This window comes from Pelecanus crispus, chromosome 3 (assembly GCF_030463565.1).
Source record: "Pelecanus crispus isolate bPelCri1 chromosome 3, bPelCri1.pri, whole genome shotgun sequence".
NCBI classification, from domain to species: domain Eukaryota; kingdom Metazoa; phylum Chordata; class Aves; order Pelecaniformes; family Pelecanidae; genus Pelecanus; species Pelecanus crispus.
In genome coordinates this window covers 101,703,519-101,724,639 of record NC_134645.1, presented here as the reverse complement: position 1 = coordinate 101,724,639, position 21,121 = coordinate 101,703,519, and the positions used below count along the sequence as shown (strand labels likewise).

Genomic DNA, 21,121 nt, shown 5'->3' with positions numbered 1-21,121 from the left:
TAGGCCATAACTCCACACATGCCACTCTCCCCTCCCTAAAAAAGGAGGGGAAAAGAAGACCTAATTTCCAAAGGATTCATATAGGAAGAGGGGAAATAAGAAATCTTATTAATTCTGAAAAACTTCGAAGCACCTACAAGAGAAAATAGATATCTTGGGTTTAGATTGGGTTTTTTTTTCCACTGCTGCTTTTAACATGTGTCAAGGTTTAATGCTAATGTTTCTTCCCAAAGTACCAAGAGTAAATGAATACAAGTAATAAAGGGAAATACAGGGTAGTGAAATAAATATAAAATTAGAATTCAGAGACTTCATAAATAATCTAAAATCTCTCCTGAAAACATAAAGCAAAGTATTTTCAAGTGTCAAATTTCAAAATGTTCACTTAGATTGTCATTTTATTGTCCTTTCTCCCTTTAACATGGGCTTCTTTTTCTTACAATTTTCCTCATGTACAGGCCAAAACTGGTTCGTGTGGGTAAAGAGTAACATTTGGCAGACAGCAAAACTTCAGTTTTCTTTTAAGTATCTAATATCTAAAGGTTTTATTTTTAACAATTTTATTTTTAAAAGTGTCACTGATAGAGGACCATACTCCAATGACCAAATTACTGTGTATCCCCATATGAAATTCTAGACATAACCTCTTCTGACTCAAGCTAGACTATGCAGATTTTTAGTGCGATGAAGTGATTATTTTTGATCCTTTCCATTAAAATCTAGCTTGAAGACTGGGGACTCCTCAAAGGCACATGTGACAACAGAAACAGAAAGGAGAAAAACTGCCCCTCCTGAGGCCCCAAAATGGAGATAAACCGGATTTTTACATCTTTACCGTTTAGTTTCTGATAAAACAATTAAGCAATACTTCTCAAGTAAATTACAATTCATAAAATAAAACTACAGTATCAGAAATGTAGATGTACAGCTTTCTATACTTTGGATTGTACTGCCTACTAGTTAACAGAAATACTTTAAATTGTTTACAATGTTTGCTTTGTAGATATTTTTAGCTGGCTATGTGTTGTCACAGATAACCCCAGCCCTCCAGCTCTAACCACCACCTCTACAGGTTATGAGATCACCGGTGGATGAGATCAAGGTCCTTCCATAATTTTCTTTGTTCCCATTCTTATTGTTCTTTCTAGGACAACATTGTTAAACTGTATATGGAGAAAGCTACATTACATCTACAATAAACAAACAAACAAACAACAAATCATATCAAGTCAACTTTCTTTTAAATTAGTTTTGACACTGCAGGAAAGAATAGAGGAAAAGGCTGTTGTGACAGGGAGGTCAGCCTTATGTGTCAGTACATATCACTTCAGTTGTATTCATTCTCTGTTTTTAATTACAAATGTCATGTATATTGAAACTAGTGAATCTTTGCATTATATTTAAGAGATCCAATGCTATTGAGGGCTAGGAGTTCGGAGTAGCTTGCTGTTGACTTTGGATAATCTGCTTTTTACTAAAATAAGTTTTTGGTTAATGATCATATGAATAGAATAAGGAATAAAAGGTAGTTTAATTTCCTATTCTTTTTCATTGTTTGTTGTACAGTAGAATTTTCTTTTCTTGAAACATTTACTTTTCTTAAATGAGTTATGGCTTCATCTAAACCCCTCTGAAAATGTAGTGCTTGCATTAGAACAAAAGGAAGGAAAGTAAAATTCCATTTAATTTAGTAACAATCAAAATAATAGAGGCCATTGTACTCAATTTAAGCTCCCTGGCATGATTGAACAGAGGCTTAGAGGCTTAAGATACTTTCCAGGAAATTATATAGCAAGACCAAATCTAGCATATAGATCTGGCACTACAAGAGATGAAAATATTTAGAGATAGATAATGCAGTCTCTTACAAATCTTGGAAGAACTTCCCTCATTTCTATAAAAGGTTGATATAGCCCTTTAGGTATTTACTGATGTTTGGCATAATCATGGCAATTTTATCACTTTTCGCCTGAGATATTTGACCTTGTTCTGAAACATCTAGATCTTAATATAGAAAAATGCAGTAACATCATGCCAGCAAACAAAATTAAGAGTTTTATTACTAAAAATTACCCTTATAGGCAAAAATCCCAAGGGGTGTTATTAATAACCCTTTACTCATATTAAAAAAAATTCTTTACTATATAAACCATTCTGCCAAAACAAAAAAGGCTAATTGTGGAGGTAGCTCATAACCATAACCAAGATGAATAACAACAACCACATAATGGGTTCACAGTAAAAAGAAAAAAAATGTCTACTGAGCAGAGAGAGCAAAAGAGACAAAGCAGTGCTGCAAACAGAGATTATATTGAAAAGACTGTTTGGCATTTATAAAAACTTGATAGTTTTGCATGTCAAGCAGACTTTGGTCCTTTTGCACATAATACTATGACATTTTATCTGACCATAGCCTTTTCTTTACTAGATATCTTTTCTTGACTGTGTAGGCATGAAACAGAGCAAAATGTAATATCCATTTACTAAGTTTGTGTTTGGCACAGAATATGAAAAAAAAAATAATCTAAATTCCTAATTTTGAGGCAGTGGTAATTAAAAACCTTTTATGATCTGTTGTTTTATCTCATAACTCAATTCCTCCACAATCCATATGCAGTCAGATGAGCTTACTAATTAAAAAGCAAATACCTCTGAATACTGGCACAAAGGCAACTTTTTAATTTTTGTAGGTTGTTATAAATGCATTTCTAAAATATGTTTTATATACTTAACTTTGCAAAACCTTTCCAATATTTGAAATCCAAACTAATTGCAAACTATGTAGAATTCAGTGAAATGTTTTCTTTAGCTTTTAAAAGTCATGTTCTGTACTGTAATTAAAGACAGCTGTGAAACAGAGGTACTGCAGGATGTTGTTGACTATCTTCATTCTGTCCTTGATTCAGAATAATAATTTGTGCTTATCTTCAAAATGTTCATGCTTTCCTCCTAGAACTGCAATTCTTTGGAAAGTCATCTGTCACACAGTCCAATAGATGACCTTGATGTTAAATTTCTGAGGTCAAACACTGAGGTTTCCATACCAGGATTTGGGGTGACACTGGTACTGTGAAATGGCAAAAAATCATATGCCAAATGGGGAACCATCTGGAGCTGGTTGATAAGGAATATCCCCAGATGACCATGCCTTGAATCCATTTCATCTCTAGCTATCTGTCTCCATCCCTTTCAAGAGTAAAGCCTGGAATCCTTTACTGAGAATCAATACCTCTACTCATCTTCTTTCAGGGTTTTAAGTGATAAGACACAAGAGATTGACAGGCATGTGTCAGGGCCTGAAAGGCACCAACAGACCTCTGTGGCCCTGCCCAGCCTCCCTGCTGCTTCCTTCCCATGGGCCCAAGAGCCCCATTTCATCCCAATCCCTGTTGCAGCGATGCTGTAGGAGATTTGGTCTCCAGCTCTGTCTCTGCCCTGTCTCCTGGATGGACTTCAGCCTTACACTGTAGGTAGATGGACCCTTCAGACCCACCTTGTAGCTTTGTCTCTAGTCTTGCTTCTGGCACCATTTTCTTTTGCTTCTGGCTGGACTTTGCGATAGACCCTGGCCCTGGTTCATTGCTTGCTGTGTCTGAGTTGTCCCCTGCTACGAGCCCCTTGCTCTGCCTACAATGTTCAGCCCCTATTTGTGGAGCACTGTCTGTGCTGGGGTGACCCTCACTCCTCTCTGACAGACTGTTCCTATTACTTTGTGGTTTTGTGACTTGAATCCTAACCAATGACATGAAAAAAACTTGATTAGGAGAGTTTCAGACCCTGAAATTATTTGCACTGACATCATCTATTACCAGGAGAGTGTCCTCGCCTCAAGGTCATCAGATATCTTTGCAAAAGATTCAACCTCTTCCTTGGTGAAGAAAGAGTACATACAATGGGCAAAGAAAATGTGGAAATAGAGACAAAAATGTATGACATTTTAGCCTAATGGTTAAAAAACTCATTAGAGAGAGAATTCTCTAACATTTTTGACAAGATCTTCACTTTGTTGCTCAGGCTATGCAATCTCTAGGCAGAAGGCTTTGGAATCGCATTTTGGGTCTGATGTGCTCCTATTCTGGCTGAGCCTTGCATTAAGCTTGTTACAGAATTTAAGCCTTGAGCCACTTCCTTATATGGGCAATACTTGGCACCCATCTCCCAGTGATACCATGAATTCTGAGTAATAAAGGAATGGAATTATAATAAATGCAAAAGGTTGTTTTGCACACTAACTGAACACTCAAGGTGGAGCAATCTTAAGACCAAGCTTAAAGGTTTTCTCTTGCCTAAAGACATTTGAAGTCTTCCAGGTAAGTGTCTTGCCAGTTTGCACCTACAATGAGCATTTCAAATGCTACCTACCACAGTGTACTTCAATGTAAGAGGTTAATAAAAACATACTAGTTTTAAAATACAGTATAAATTACCACCTCTGCCAACAGGTCAGCCATTACATGTATATGGTATAACAAGTTCAAAACAGCTTACAGTATAGCTGTGCCAAGTCATTTTTACATGAAAAATGGAGGTTCTTAATACCATATTGTCATTTTGAATTGTTTTCTGCGCACTTAAATGTGAACTATAATGGTTGGAGAACTCTGTATCAGTAAACTCACAGAAAGCTGAGAAGACATACTTTACAAAGCCAGAAAGAGTGAAAGGGAGAAAGAGAGCATGAATGCTAATGTCACTGCTTTTATAATGCATTTGGTTCAGAACAGTGGATGTGTTAGTGTTTGCTGATACGCTGATAAGCACAAGGTACTCACAAGTCAAGGAACAGAGCAAAATACATCTGTATTTGTTATTCATGCATACACAGCCATATAGGTGCAATCTTTTCTTTTTTTAATGCATAGGAAAAAAAAAAAGATTTATGGAGAAAGGTGCTCCTTTTCTCAAAAAATCCCCTATGAAATTATAAATCATGCAGTATGAATATCTGCAGATAGAGAACTGTGGAATAAAAATTACCAAACACAGACACTGGCTCTAAGCAACATCAGCTAGCAAATCATCCACCTAAGATGCAGTGGTAAGGACATCATTTCAAGCTACATTGAATACTGCATGGTATAATACAAGCCATTTTGAAAGATAATTAGATGCATAATTTCCTATACAGACTGCATGAGAAGCCCAATCAAACTAAATTTGTCATTCTACTGACACATTTTTCCTATCCTTAATGTCAATTTGCTGCAATTTTTTCCTCCCACTGTGTTGTTATTTTTGGTGAGGAAGAGTGCCACAGAGCCCTGAGGTATATTTTGCACAAATCGATATATCAGAATGACAGCTATGAAATTCATTTACAAAAAAGACTACATAAAGTTTGAAGAAGAGACTGTAGTGGGCAGACCCACAAATTCACATTTGTAAGACTGTCTCTCACTTTTCTTATTTGCCTTACATATATTTTAGTTTATAACAAAGGCAGAATTTTTATGAGTTACAGATGATTGAGACATTTCTAATCTTGCATTAGTGATGTCAGAATGGAAAAGGTCAGATAAACAGTACAGTTTGATTATGTCCTTATGAAATATAACAACAAAAAAGATTCTTCCAATTGACTTCCAATTCCTATGTCTTCAATACGTTTTTCTGGTAGACTTTATTGTAAAATCTGGGATCAAATACTGTAAAAAAGGTGTCATTCCAACAAAGAGACGTTGGTTTAACCCAAATCCATATAATTCCTCTCTCCCTCTCTCACATGCACGCACACACACACACACACTCATAGAGGTCTCCTCAAATTATGTTCCTTTTGTTTCTGGTGATAAATATGTGTACTTTACACTAAGCATAGTTCATTAATTACAGTATTCATTATATTTATTAGAGCTTCCAATAACCACAGGTTATAACTTCCTCCTAAGTAAGCCTGCACATGTGGACTGAATGTCGTTTATCTCTGTGTCCTGTTTTCCTCAAAAGATGATGCTCAATGATTATTTTCTCAAGTCTTTTTTTTAACAGGTACAACCATAAAATTATGTTATTGTTGAGTTTTACTAGGCCTAGTTGTTGGATATCTGACCTGCCTGAAACAATGAAATCCTCTGCTCAAAGCTGGGTCTCCCTCTGTAAGTGGGAATCAGACAGCCTGTAGCTATAAGACCACCAGGGAGCAAGCTGTGTAAACAAGTCAGTAGGAAACAGGGAAGCAATTTCTCTTTGGATTTAAAGGTGCCTGTGTTGAACTGGGATGTGCATAGCAGAATGTGCAAGACAAATACTGAAGTCATTCCCTCTTTTGAAGTGAAGCATATATTATGTGTGTGCATTATACAGTTCTGTAATGGAGCATTCACGGGGCAAGGTGGAGGTATAGCATTATGTCTGTTCTCAATTAAAGATGTTTAAGCTTGACTGTTGCAGTAGCAAGCCCTGTACAACAGGGTGTACTCTGAGGTCCCTGTACATAGCTTCATTCTGGCAATAAGCAGCAACAAATGCAATATTTGGTAAAGAAAAATGGAATGTACAGGCTTGTGGCTGGCAGTTCACACAGAGTTTTGACTATACCTGTTTTAGCTCAGGCTTGTTTCGAGTACAGAAACATTCCTGGGAACAAGGGCTGAAGGCAAGTTCATACTCTCAGTGGGAATATGTCAACATTAGGCTGCTGAGGAGCACAAACTTGCATGTTTTTTCTCACATCTGTGAACCCTGAAACCCTCACTGCGCAGTAGTCTGGTTGCTACAGAAAGGGTTTATGCATCTTGGACAAGCTGGAGAGGTGGGCCTGTGTGAACCTCATGAGGTTCAACAAGGCCAAGTGCAAGGTCCTGAACCTGGGATGGGGCAACCCCCAATACCAATACAGGCTGGGGCATGACGGGATTGAGAGCAGCCCTGCAGAGAAGGACTTGGGGGTACTGGTGGATGAAAAGCTGGACATGAGCCGGCAATGTGCACTTGCAGCCCAGAAAGCCAACCGTATCCTGGACTGCATCAAAAGCAGCGTGGCCAGCAGGTCAAGGGAGGTGATTCTGCCCCTCTGCTCTGCTCTCCTGAGACCCCACCTGGAGTACTGCGTCCAGCTCTGGGGCCCTCAGCACAAGAAGGACATGGACCTGTTGGAGCGGGTCCAGAGGAGGGCCACCAAAATGATCTGAGGGCTGGAGCACCTCTCCTATGAGGCCAGGCTGAGAGAGTTGGGGTTGTTCAGCCTGGAGAAGAGAAGGCTCTGAGGAGACCTTATTGCAGCCTTTCAATACTTAAAGGGGGCCTATAGGAAGGATGGGGACAATCTTTTTAATAAGGACTGTTGTGACAGGACAAGGAATAACAGATTTAAACTAAAGAAGGATAGATTTAGACTAGACATAAGGAAGAAATTTTTTACGAGTGTGGTGAAGCACTGGAACAGGTTGCCCAGAGAGGTGGTAGAGGCCCCATCCCTGGCAACATTCAAGGTCAGATTGGCTGGGGCTCTGAGCAACCTGATCTAGTTAAAGCTGTCCCTGCTCACTGCAGGGGGTTGGGCTAGATGACCTCTAAAGGTCCCTTCCAACCCAAAGTATTCTATGATTCTATGATCTTGCTCAAGTCATATGCTAGTCCAAGAAGAAAGGCTTGGCATTGTTCTCAGTGGTGGGAGATGTAAGCTGAGTAGGGAACCAAAACTTTGTACCCTTCTTGTATGACTGTTCTAGTAAATAGTGCTGTTACAGGAAAAAAAAAAAATGCACTATTGCTCTATTTTCTATTAACCAACAATGGAAGATGACAGTTAAGTTTTGTTTGATGTAGGTTTTCAGTCCTCATCCATCAAAACTATATCCTTTCTGTGCATGTCCCCAGCTTTACTGTCAAATTAACAAATGCCTATGGACATTAAAGCAACTGAAATGCTAAGCAGGGACTTGGCTTAGAAATCTATGGCTTAGTCTTTCTGATAGGAACAAGAATGTTTGGTGGAACATATATCTGCTTAATAGAACGATAAGAAGGCTATTTGTACAAGAATATTTTTACAAATATAAAGACTGCACAGATGAAACATGTTTTTTATTAAATTTTTTCTTGCTATTAATTTCTGCAACAACTTGCAACTAACACCAAATACACAAACACATAAAAAGCCATGAAAGGAATAAATTTTCACCACCCAGAGCTATGGTTTTATACAGTAAATGCTGAGAAATATAGTGCAGTGATTCATTCAATAAATCACTAGACATATCCTATTCCAAAACTGGCAGCAGTTGTTGTTTCTTTATTCTTTTTGCCTTTGTTTATAGGCTTTGCTTCTACATGTGTCACATTCCTGTCAGAGACACTTTGTACCAGAGGGAAACTATTCCTATTTCATCTGATGTACTGTATTACTTTTCTAGTACAGAATATGTTAAATTGCAATCATTCATCTAGTACTACATTTTCAGTTTCTGTTACCTAACTATGTCTTAATTATACCCACCAAATGGCCAACTATAGAGTGTGGCTCCTTATCACCAGACACACAGAAGCAGAATATCTTTGTACTTACATTGTTCTCTTCTAACAGCCCTCATAGGTCTGATTTGAAATGGTTCTCTACAGGGAGCCTAGAGAGACGCTAATATAATTGTTTGCAATTTGAATGTAAAGAAAATTACTAATAGGGTCATGGAAGCTGCTCACAAAATGACTGCATTTCTTATTACAGGATTCAGCATTTAGGAATGCATCCTGACCTAGTTTGCTATAAGGAGTTTCCAAAGCAAGGATTATTGCATAACTGTAACTTCATTTAGGGCATACCGACCCAGATTCTCAAGACTGTATAAAATACTGTATAGAACATACTACTAGGAAAAGACCTGGCATACTACAGTTAACTACGTAAGCTTCAAGAAATCAGTTGGATATCGTATGACTGAATAAAGTACAGGCTGAAGGGGCTGTGTGATGGCAGAGCCACTTGCCCCATCCTGTGCCTGGGAGTGAATGCCTTTTGAAGAGTAAACACAGGGGAGGTACATTCTCTGAATATCCACAGGTGTAGCCCGAAGAAATAACCTGTATTTTGATTTTCCTGTATCCGGAATATATAATGTGAGAATGAACATTTCTTAGTCTTACTGCTCTTCTGCTGAATGGCAATTGAAATAAGGATCCTATAAACTAGTTTCTACTGGAGGGAATAGTCTGTGAGGTAGCATCTGCATATGTCCTCAGTGTAACTTGTTTATTTGCATTTACATGGGTACATAAATGGATGCATAGGTATGCTGTAGCATAGACAAGCCTCTCTTGCTGTAATCCAAACACCAATATCCAGCTCCTGAAAATGTACTGTATGCAGCAAGATTAAAACATACACAATGTTTTCTTGCTCCAGCACACCCAAATAAAAAACAATACAAGTAATTCTGAAGAAAGAATATACACATTAAAAAAAAAAGAAATGCAAGGACGTACCTATGATGCATGTTGGAGCACACTAAAGAAATTTAGAAATCCATGAGCTAGGTATGGTCTGAAATGTTAGGATCGAACAAGTCGCTGAGACAATGCAATCTCACATATTTGTACAGGAGTGCTACTACATTCTGTCCTAGTGCTCCAGGGGAGCAGGCAGCCTGTGCCTGGCCCAAGCCAGCACCCACCCAGACATGTGCGTCAGCTACAATCACCTCTGGTCTGGATCTAGGGGGAATACCCGTGAGACGAATCTAAGTCTATCTGCTCTGGGTGTCTGTGAAATAGTACTAACTCATGGTGTCAAATGAAGCAAAACTGGTAGATCATCACACAGCACTTCTTTCTTTTACCTAGTTTCATGCATATCCTTGTCTCATTTTCTATTTCCCTGTTTTGGGATTTTTCTTTACAGAGAAGCTTTCTGGGTTCAGTCATGCATGGACATAATGAAAATGTATTAAGACCACTGGGGGCTCTATACTGATTGAAACAACAGCCATGTAGAACTCTGACTGCTAATAAAAAAAATGTTGATTTTATTGTCTAATGCCAGCTAAGCAACTCGTTATCTTATAATGACAAGTGTGTGCCTTCCCTTCACCAGACTTCTGGATATGGAACATCAAAAAAAGCGTAATGGCAAAGGAAAGATACTTCTCCAGTGCTCAGATGTCAATGAAGGAAGAGAAAACTGGGCAACTATTGTGACCACTACACTATTATTAAAGATTATGATGGTAATATCAGAAGAACTTTAAAGAAAGCAAAACCTACCATTTAATTTTGTGTACAATTCCATGTGATAAGCACCTTGTGAGAATACATACAATCCAACATTCATCTTGAGAAATACATTTAAGAATGAGAACTCTATGAATCCATACTGGGCTTTGCTCAATGTTTAGTTCATGCTTCCCAGATCCTAACAAGACTGATATACTTGTGAGTTTGGTAAGAAACAAGGTCTGGGGAACTTTTAAGTGGTTCATTTCAGAAAATAAATATTGGAGTTTTATGTCTGTTTTTACTAAGCCTTCTACCTGTATGTTTATTAAAATAACTTCAGTGAAATAAAATAGATTACTAGCAAACTAATTGATATCAATATTATAATAGCAACTGAATATGGACAGGCATTATAAACAGATATACAGCATTTCCTGTGAACAACTTTTTCTATTAAGCCTTGTTCTTCTGTACAGATTTTTTTTCTAGACTGCACAATCCTCTTGCATAATGTTGCTGGACTGTCATTGACTACCTCAGACCCAAAACCTTTGTTTGGTAGCACTGTGTGTAGAAGTAAAATCCAACCATGCTGCTGATTTGGAATGTAAGAGGAATACATTCCCTTCCCTTCCCTCACTCTACTTAACGGTCTAACCTTAAGCTTTACTATATATGGGCATATACACAATGTTGCAAATTAAGCAAATCATATTAAAACTATCAGAATTCTTAACAACACAGAACTGAATACACAGACCTTTTAATGCATGTATTCTGAATACACTAAAAAGAGGAATTAAAGAGGGATATATTTGTGACTCTTTCCTGTGTGGATTGTTTTCTCCTATATAGTTATAAACTTATTATGACTGATTGCAATAATTTATTATCACTCTTTAAATCCTATGAATGGAGGAAACATGTATTTCCTGGATCTCATTTAGCACTGTCAAGTTGAAAAGGTATGTGAGATTATAATAGATGCATCAGAGATTCCTTATTATGTGAATAAAAACCCAGCAAATGAATATTGGTGAGATGAATTCATGAATATTTACGTTCTCCTTGAAACTGATTATAAGAAAAATAGTCATTTGTGTGAAATTTATCAAAGCAGACAGATGGAAAAAGATGATAAAATGTATTTTTATGAATATAGGAATATATTTCAATGCAACTTATATTACAAGATACCACTTTCTTATTCTGACTAGAAGGCCAAACTTTCATTTCAGAATATGCTGATAAACTTGGCAACAGTAAATGTCATACTGAAATGCAAAGTCAATGGAAACTGTAAATGAAATGTTGGAGCACACAATATGCAGTTATTCTGACATACAGCAAAATAAATATGTTTTGCGTGCTGTGAAGTACAACTCAGTTAGTGCTTATCAGATGCAAAATAACACATTTATAAAGTATATAAGTGGCAGCACTGTATGGAAAAAATAGCTCTAAGGTGCATTTAACAACTTTTTAAAAAGTGTGTTTATCTCAGAAAGGTCTGAAGTTGAGTATTTGATGGCAAATAAATAAAACAGAAGCTTCATGAAATATGATACTTAGTTGCTTCCAAGAATTTGGTAAGCTATAGAATTATGCAATGCATAAGCAGGTAATTAAGATATTAAACTTATGAAAAGAATATATAGTTCATGCTCAGACAAGAATTCAGAGGAACTCAAATTCACTTACAGTGGTTAGATTACAGAATGAATAAAAGCTGCCTAATAAAATCAGGAATGCATTAGCCTGTAATTGACATGTGAAACTGGTCATCTCCTAGAGACCTGACAAGCCCAGGACTGAGTCTGCACATCAGCAGAACAATTGGATAGGATCTGGTCAGGATGCACAGCTATTGCTGTGGTGAGGATAGCTGTCTTTTACAAATAATGTTACGTACTGGGCTTTTTCTTAGAAGGCCCAAATCAGCACACTTCTTATCCCTTATCTTCCTTCCCATCCATTTTACAAACAATTCTCCACTTCATATGACGTCTTGTGACCCAAACAAATTATTTATATATAAAAAAGTATATATATAAATGTATATATAATTTTTCTGCCTGAGTCTTTTCATATATATGAAAAGATTATGTATATCAGTACAACAGGACAGAAAAAAGGATTTTTTTTTTTTTTAACAGGGGTTGGAAGGATCTAACTATGCATTTGTAGCACAAAAGAGGCATAGGTATGCTTATCTTTTCTCCTTAAAATATATTTCCATGAAACAAGTAATACTGGCAGAGAAATATACTGGTATAAAGAGCTTGTGATTGAATAGAAATAAGGTTGCAAGTCATCAAAGTGATTGAGTTTCCTGAATAATTTTAGCCGAGTCATAGAAAAAAAACTTTACTACTTTTAAATGGAACTTCACTGGTTTGTGAAAAGAATTATAAAATGTACTCATCTGCAATAGCAGGAAACCAAGATCAGACCCAAAAGGCACTTTCTGATACTGTATTACTTCATAGGAACTTGTTTGTATGGAATGTGTAAGATAGCTGGTTACTGAGTAGCCAGTCAAATTGCACGTGGAATGAGAAAATACAAGCAGATTTTGACAATCAATTACTCTCAAATTAATTTCTGGTAACCCAGCAAATCTGTAAATAAGTATACACACTAACTCTTCCTTGCTATGTTTCTAGTAAACACTGTTAAAAGGATTCCCAATACAGCAATTTATCATTTAGTGATTCATGCAATGAGCTTTAACAATATCTTGAGGTCAAATGTACTAATCAGCAATTGAAAGACCACTTAATTCTGAAGTGACTTAATACAATCAACTTTTATGTGTAGGTGTGAATGCTGGTACTGGATGGATGAAGAGGGAAGGAGAAGGTACAGTTAATTCTACTGTTAATGGTGATTGCTTTTCTAGTTAAAAAAAATTTAAAATATATTTTAAAATATATTTTTAAAAATTTTATACTTTTTTTTTTATACCTTTTCCCTACATTACTGGTTTTCAAGGGAACATTGGTTAGAGATTAACTCATGAAATGAGAAAATGGAGGCAGTGAAACAAGTTCCCAACTTCATCTTGTGTGTAGGCAAAAAAAAAAAAAAATGTTTCAAGTAAGAAAAACATGTTAATTCTGAAAAATAGACCCATATATGCAATGGTCAAGCTTGTGGGTAGTGCATTTTGAACTTTATCAGTGGCCTGAATTACTCAGCACAATTTTAAGTGAAGCCATAATTGACTTCAGTCTCTGGAATACTTGCAGAGCTCACTGCTACCTTTCTTTGAATTTTCAGGCCTTGACATTTCATTTTTCTCAGAGTTTTTCTTCTCATTATCTTTTCTGTCTAGGTTGCTTTTTGAACTCCTGGTTATTTCATAGACTGAATTGGCTGACAGGAGAGTCCAACCCATTATTTTTAACTAAGCTTTGTTCAAATTTGACCTTAGCTGAATTAACATCACCGGTTCAGCACATGATCTTTGAAGAACAACTTCTTGCCAGGCTGCTACTATTGTCTGACCCTCAGCCAATAATGTCAATATATTTAGACTAAGCATATTTAATTTTTTTAAACAAAATTAGCATGTATGCATTTGGACAAATAAGGTGTATTTATAATATGATTTAAAATGTCTGAGTTACAAAGTTTTGAAAATGAAGGTTAATAATGAAACCATGGAAAGACACTTGAACACCACAATAGTGCATAATGGCTTCTTGATATATAAAAGAAAACTCATATTGTCTTTTAAAGCTCCTAATGATTTTTCATTACTCTTTTGCAGTATCCCTGGACTACAGCTTCATATCCTATGAAGTACAGTCTAATAGAGACTTCATCCTATCACTATTTGTCATCATTTAGAAGGTGCCTCAGGAAAGGACACATTAAAACATCTTCAATTCCTCTCACTGGTTCAAACCTTTACAGAAGTTCAATTTTATAGAAATTGTAATTCAAACAATATATACCTGCAGTATTACAGCATGCAAGTATTTTACTTCAGCAGGTAGCAAATCCAACTGGCTTATATTTACTTATACAAAGGTTTCACTTCAAAGATAAAATGACAAGGAGTGTTCTTTTATTCTCTTAGCTCCCTTTCAAGTACCTTAAAAAATCTTCCTTTTTTTCCTTTTTTAAAGAATAGTATCTTTAAATGTAATAGCAGAAAACTACGAAAAAAAACATGTTCCTTGAAGAGATATCAGTGCAGGTAAATGAATTCTGTATCAGATAGAAAACAGCTGTTTGCTAACTCTACCTGGGAAACTGTGTGAAATCACTCAGTTTTGCACTAATTGTAGGAAGCAGATCCTTTACCGAAATAGTGTCAAACAGTTCAAAATGCTTCACAAGAGCCTCTGAGTTCACATATTTACATTCATATTCTAAATAATTCAGAGGAGACAGTCTTTAAAATAAAGAAGAAAAAAAATATCTGTGTTGTGTAGGATCATGGAGAGAAATAAATCATGTATTTTCTTCTAAACTGGTCTAGTGGGCAATAGTGAGATGAAATAACCAGTCTGTTGAATTGTGGAGCAATATAGATTGGAAGAAGAGGGTCATCTACTTCAGCCTCTGGTTCAAAGCAGGTCTACCTTCAAAGGCAGATGAGGTTGCTCAGGACTGTCCCCAGTTACATTCTGAAAATCTCCAAGGATGGAAATTCCACAACCTCTCTGGAAGCTCTGCTACAACTTTTCACCATCATCCCTGCCCTTTTGTTGTACACGTCAGAGAAAAGTCTGATCCATCTTCACCATTACCTCCCATTAGAATGAAATCAAAGCCTCCCCTGCTTGACTTCTCTTCCCTGGGCTAAACAAACAAAGCCCCTGTCCTGGTTTTGGGTGGGATAGAGTTAATTTTCTTCCTAGTAGCAGGCATAGTGCTGTGCTTTGGATTTAGTAGAAGAATAATGTTGATAACACACTGATGTTTTAGTTGTTCCTAAGTACTGCTTATGCTAGTCAAGGACTTTTTCAGCTTCCCATTCTCTGCCAGGTGCACAAGAAGCTAGGAGGGAGCATAACCAGGACAGCTGATCCAAACTGGCCAAAGGGCTATTCCATACCATATGATGTCATGCTCAGTATATAAACTGGGGGGGAGTTAGCCAGGGAGCAGCAATCACTACTAGGGGGCAGCCTGAGCATTGGTCAGCAGGTGGTGAGCAATTGCATTGTGCATCACTTGTTTTGTATATTCTTTTATCATTATTACTGTTACTGTTATCATTATTATTATCTCTTCCTCTTCTGTCCGGGTTTTACTTTTTTTTTTCTGATCCTCTCCCCCATCCCACTGGAGTGCAGTAGAGGGTGAGCGAGTGGCAGTGTGGTGCTCAGTTGTCAACTGGGGTTAAACCATGACAGCCTGTGTGTCTCCTCCCAAGTTATGCATACCAGCTCTCTAACTGCCTTAGTGATCCTCTGCTGGATTTGCTTTACTTTATCAACATACTTCTTGGACTGGGGCTCAGAATGGGACGTATTTCCATCATCTATCAGCAGTCCTGGTTAACAGGGGAGGTCCCTGATGACTGGAGGCTTGCCAATGTGACGCCCATCTACAAGAAGGGCCGGAAGGAGGACCCGGGGAACTACAGGCCTGTCAGCCTGACCTCGGTGCCAGGAAAGATTATGGAGCAGTTCATATTGAGTGTGCTCAACAGGCATGTGCAGGTCAACCAGGTGACCGGGCCCAGCCAGCATGGGTTCATGAAAGGCAAGTCCTGCTTGACCAACCTGATCTCCTTTTATGACCTGGCGATCCACCTGGTGGATAAAGGAAAGGCTGTGGACGTCATCTACTTGGACTTCAGTAAAGCCTTTGACACCGTCTCCCATAGCATTCTCCTTAGGAAGCTGGTACCTCATGGCTTGGATGGGCGTACTGTTCACTGGGTAAAAAACTGGCTGGGTGGCCTAGCCCAGACAGTTGTGGTAAATGGAGTTAAGTCCAGTTGGCAGCTGGTCACAAGCGGTGTTCCCCAGGGCTCTGTTTTGGGGCCAGCCTTGTTTCATTTCTTTATCAACGCTCTGGATGAGGGGATTGAGTGCACCCTCAGTAAGTTTGCAGATGACACAAAACTGGGTGGGAGTGTCGATCTGCTGGAGGGTAGGATGGCCCTGCAGAGGGATCTGGACAGGCTGGACTGATGGGCCGAGGCCAGCTGTATGAGGTTCAACACGGCCAAGTGCCGGGTCCTGCACTTGGGTCACAACAACCCCATGCAACGCTACAGGCTTGGGGAAGAGTGGCTGGAAAGCTGCCTGGCCGAAAAGCAACTGGGGGTGTTGGTAGACAGCCAGCTGAACATGAGCCAGCAGTGTGCCCAGGTGGCCAAGAAGGCCAACAGCATCCTGGCTTGTATCAGGAATAGTGTGGCCAGCAGGAGCAGGGAGGTGATTGTCCCCCTGTACTCGGCGCTGGTGAGGCCGCACCTGGAATACTGTGTCCAGTTTTAGGCCCCTCAATACAAGAAAGACATTGAGGTGCTGGAGCGTGTCCAGAGAAGGGCAACAAGGCTGGTGAAGGGTCTGGAGCACAGGCCTTATGAGGAGCGGCTGAGGGAACTGGGGTTGTTTCTTGTGGAGAAGAGGAGGCTGAGGGGAGACCTTATCGCTCTCTACAACTACCTGAAAGGAGGTTGTAGTGAGGTGGGTGTTGGTCTCTTCTCCCAAATAGTTAGCAATAGGACGAGAGGAAATGGGCTCAAGCTGTGTCTGGGCAGATTTAGATTGGATATTAGGAGAAAAATCTTCACCAAAAGAAAGGGTAGTCAAGCATTGGAACCCAAAGGTATGTGTATAAATTCTTATTCCTCTCCCACTACTCAGAGATGTTAGAGTTATGGTTGTATTCATGAAGGAAGGGTACTTATAGCTCAAAGGATATCCTTTGAAATGCTGTTCTCAACCCCTGTAACTCTCTGGATTAATTGGCTAAATTGCACACTCTCTTAGCTTTGCAGTCCTGTTCCAGTGCCCTAGAAACCCAGAGCAGTCCAAGTTGAAGTATAATTTCAAATCTGTGTACGCACACATACAAAGACATGAAGCCTTAGGAGACAGTTCATATACATACAGGAAGATAAAATTATTTGCTTGCAGACATCTACATTTTCTGAGAGGAACCTGTTTGAGAAGTTTTTTAGTGTGATTGATTTAATCCAAAATAGACATCTAAAAATGATGAAATTAATCGTTCACTAGAAGTTCCTCTTTTCCCCTGTTTACTATGCAGCTATGTCATTTATCCATGACCATGGTCAAGGTCAGGTTGGCTGGGGCTCTGAGCAACCTGATCTAGTTAAAGCTGTCCCTGCTCACTGCAGGGGGGTTGGGCTAGATGACCTCTAAAGGTCCCTTCCAATCCAAAGCATTCTATGATTCTATGATTCTACCATTTCAGAGAAAGATAGATGACAATGAATAAAATTAATACCATCTCTGGCTAAGGACTTCTTATTGGGAACTGACAAGATTGCTATTAGGCACTCTCCACGTGCTTCCAGTTTCTGAAATCTTATCTACAAGGTCTGGTGTTCTTTGGGATATTACTGGGGTGAAAGCTTCAATGTGGCATTCACCTCATCTTACTGAAGGTGTCTGCGATATTATCATTACCATGCCATGGAATTCCAGTAGCAGCTGAAACACACGTTGTTTCTTGAGTGAATCTGGAATACAGACAGTTTCATTTCCAGTACACTGTGAGGCAAATAAGATGCCATGGAGCTTGATATAGTTCTCACTGTTGCTTAAACAAGTTTCCCCAGAATCTGATTTAAAAACCCAAAAACTTTCTAACTCTTAATGTGAAAAAAAAAAAAAAAAGAGAAATCCTATTTTATATAATGCAAAAAGACTGAGTGAAAGATTACACAGTTCATGTATACATTTAATACTCTGAAGTTAACATTGACATAGTTAAGTATTTGATCATCATCTTTTTTTTCAGCGTAATACTTGAAAGATCTAAGTATCTTTCTCCAACTCAAAACAAGAAATAATTTTACAGTCAAGTTGCCTGAGAATAAAATTTGCAGTAAGCAGTTCAAGTATTGTGACTTTCCTCTGAATTACCCTGGCATAATTAAATATCAATAAAATTAAGAGCAAGAGCCCAAACATTGACAGATTTATGCACATAAATTTTATCTGTTTTGGCACGATTAAGCAAGCTGTATGCACTAATATAACCATAACAGCCTATACATATGTTGATAGTGTACAAGTTTGGATGCATTGGTTTCTATTCTTTGTTTACACTCCCAAGACTAGAGCCTATAGAAAGAAAAGCTTAGAAGTACAAGATTCAATGCAAAAAAAAACCCCAAAAAACACCACCCCAAAAAACCAAAGCCAAAACACCCTGCACCCCAACCTCAAAAGAACTCCTCTGTGCTATACATGTATTGCACATCTATGAATAGGAGAGGAGATTGGTTTTGGTTTATGGTCTTTAGCTGATTTTCTATTTGCCTATGAGGGCTGAAAAGGCTTTTCTCCTGGTCAGAGGGGAAAATATTCAGAGCTGAGATGCTGGGATGAGAAAGGCAGTGTAGAGAGAACTGGGAGTGCATACTGGCCTGGCTACAGATTTTTTTCCCACTGCTTGGCTAGGCAAAATGTTCAGAATTTTACTTTAAATAAATGAATGTTTTAGTTAATAGATTGAATTTCAATAACTGACTTCTAAAAATACCTTTTCTACCTTTTATCTTCTGCAAACAAAGAGACTTTCTTTCTTTCAAACAGAGAATGAAACTGAACAGCTGGGCTGAGAGTTTCATTATGCCTATTATGAGATGAAATCTTATGTTTTCAACTCAGGTTTATTCTGGCAGACTTTAAATACAATATAGTGTGATAAAACCGTGGAATTATTATTTTTAGGTCATGCATAATGCTTGGCTGAATTACAACATTTATAGGTGTATGTATGCAAGATGATAATGCTATCAGACTAACCAAATATTGCAACTACTGTCTTCACAAAATATTCAATATCATACTTAAAAGGTCAAGATAACACCTTCTAACTGTCTATATGCAAGCATCCCTGCAACAAGAGGACATTTCTACAGTGAGATTGGCTGGAGAACAGAGTAATTAATTCTCTACGGTAAAGTGAGGTAAATTAATAAAATTGTTTTATATTTAGACATCAGTGAGACAATGACCCAGCCCATGTATTCTAAAATATGTAGTAATTGTAATTAGATGATCAGAGCAACAAACAACATATTGTCAATGGATTTGGTATCCAGCTCTATTAAAAATACACAACAAATAATTTCTTGTATTTCTATGCAATATTCTGTAAATCTATAATAACTTTTGAGCATGTTTTTTGCAATTATTACAGTACACTGGAAAAAATTATTTTTATGTATTGCTGCCCAGGGAGGTGGTGGAGTCACCATCCCTGGAAGTGTTCAAAAAATGGGCAGATGTGGCACTTGGGGACATGGTTTAGTCTAGTCTACCCTTGATTGGCTTAGAGTAGACTTGTTAGTGTAGGTTAATGGTTGGACTGGATGATCTTAAAGGTCTTTTCCAACCTAAACGATTCTATGATTCTGCAAAGCAATTTCATCATTTTATTAATGCTTTCATGAAAATGAAGTCCTAGATATTTATTTACTGGGTGAATAAATATGTAATTAAGTACATTGTATGAAGTACTGTGAAGTATGCCACTGCTGCTATCGCAAGGCCTATTGACCTGTTGCCAGTAATGTCTCTCTGTCATTATTTCTATTCAGTAAATTGTTTTGTATAATGTTTTGAGTAATGAACTCTATCCAGGGGTATATTTTAGAACATAACTGGATATAGTGGTATCTGCATGTATTTTAGAACATAACTGGATATAGTGGTATCTGCATTTGTTGACATGCTCAGACAAAATATCTTTTAAGAACTAACATAGGAGAAGCTGTGCGTACCAGTGTCATTCCACATCTGTACAAGCTCTGACTTCTCAGAGGATATTCAGAAAGTACTCAGACTGCAGGACTGGTTATGAATAATGAATGGTACTGCAGCACCAGGAAACAAAGGGCCATATTTGAAAGGATAACTGGTATTCAATACATTCTGAACAACTATATTTGGAAATAAAAAAACTCCAAACCTGTTAGTGAAATATTACATAACAACCATCTGCTTTGTGAAACAATGGTCATGAAAATACTATTTGTAAACACTCCTGTCATTTTGACCAAAGCTAAGCAAGTATCAGTTTTGCGCAATTCCAGCATTCCCTCATGTCTATTCTGCTTCTATTCTGACATGACAAAAACTTGCTATTAATTTGAGAAATGATAAATTCAGCAATGTCATAGAGACACATCAAGTTAGATGTAAGATACAAAGTAAGTCCATATGACTTAACAAATTTGAAAAGATACAGGGGATCACAGATGTCAGAACTGATGTGCTGTATCAGATTACTTTCACATCAGATAACAGCTACCAGAGCTGATGAATAATGCTATGTCTCCCTTTGAGGATCTCCTCACCCAGTTAATCTTCAAAGAAAGTCCTTATTTATACAGTTAATGATACTGAAATAATCTGATATGTTTACACTACTTTATAAAATCAAGTTATATGGAAGTTGGAATTCATGTGTACTCACAGATCAGCCCACTTTTATGAGGCTTTGATGTGCAGAAGTAGCCCACATCCTACATGTAAGCAACCTACAAATAGCATGTCTAAATGCAACTAGTGTATAGAATAATAGAAAAGTCTAGGCCAGAAGACACCTCTGGAGACTATCTGGTCCAACTTTCTGTTGAGAGCAGCAAAGTTAGAGAGTGTCCCCCAGAGGGCCCCAAAATGATCGGAGGGTTGGGGAACTGGTCATATGAAGAAAGGCTGAAGAAATTGGGTCCCTTCAGCTTAGAGAAGAGACATCTCAAGGGGAATCTAGTCACAGTTTTCCAACACCTAAAAGG

General features: G+C 37.9%; 1 protein-coding gene across 1 annotated transcript in view; it reads right to left on the bottom strand.

The window, feature by feature from the left end:
* The window catches only part of LOC104027713 (protein eyes shut homolog), a 961,671-nt gene that overhangs the window by 748,624 nt on the left and 191,926 nt on the right, over window positions 1-21,121 (bottom strand). The gene's annotated exons all lie outside the window — the stretch shown is intronic.